This window comes from Apis dorsata, unplaced genomic scaffold (assembly GCF_000469605.1).
Source record: "Apis dorsata unplaced genomic scaffold, Apis dorsata 1.3 scaffold_53, whole genome shotgun sequence".
In the NCBI taxonomy this organism is placed as follows: domain Eukaryota; kingdom Metazoa; phylum Arthropoda; class Insecta; order Hymenoptera; family Apidae; genus Apis; species Apis dorsata.
The window spans coordinates 176450-177054 of NW_006263354.1; the positions used below are offsets into that span (position 1 = coordinate 176450).

The 605-nt window shown below is 38.7% G+C and overlaps 2 protein-coding genes across 2 annotated transcripts in view; one reads left to right on the forward strand and one right to left on the reverse strand.

Annotated features, from left to right (window-relative positions):
- The window catches only part of LOC102672785 (RING finger protein nhl-1-like), a 46952-nt gene that overhangs the window by 45373 nt on the left and 974 nt on the right, over positions 1-605 (reverse strand).
- LOC102674858 overlaps positions 1-605 on the forward strand; it is a 40901-nt gene that overhangs the window by 24654 nt on the left and 15642 nt on the right. The window lies entirely within an intron of this gene.

A 605-nucleotide genomic window follows, 5' to 3' on the forward strand; every position in this document is an offset into this window, starting at 1 on the left:
GTCCAATCCGCGGATTCGTCGTTTCGATTTCGCGCGAGCGACGCTACGTCGGGATGCACACGAACAGAAGAATTGGAAGAAATTCACCAAACACTCGATTCGATACGATATCACACGTGATATACTTGGCCGAAATTTCCCTTTCTCCAGTTCTTTTTTCTCTTTTCCTTGCCCCACTCTCACTCTTTCTCTCTCCTTCTCCTTCTCCTTCTCCTCTCTTTCTCTCTCTTCTCCTTTTGCGTTTCTTTCTTTCTTTCTTTCTTTCTTTCTTTCTTTCTTTCTTTCTTTCTTTCTTTCTCGACTCTTAATATTTCTCTCTTTTTTTCAGAAATCGGTCGATTACGCGCGTTTCATTTCTTTCTTTTTTCTTTTTTTTTTTTTTTTTTCTAACGAACAAAGTCTGGAGTTCGAGAAGGTAGTTGGAACGAAGGTATCAGCGATGGCGATCACTTTCAGAAACTAGGACACCAAGAGATGAGATAATGATACGCGACTAGGTATTTCCACGGCACTATCTCTGTATATAGACGCGTTTAGCTATATTTTATGTATATATGTATATATATATATATATATATATTTCCGGATTCACGATTGTCACGGTT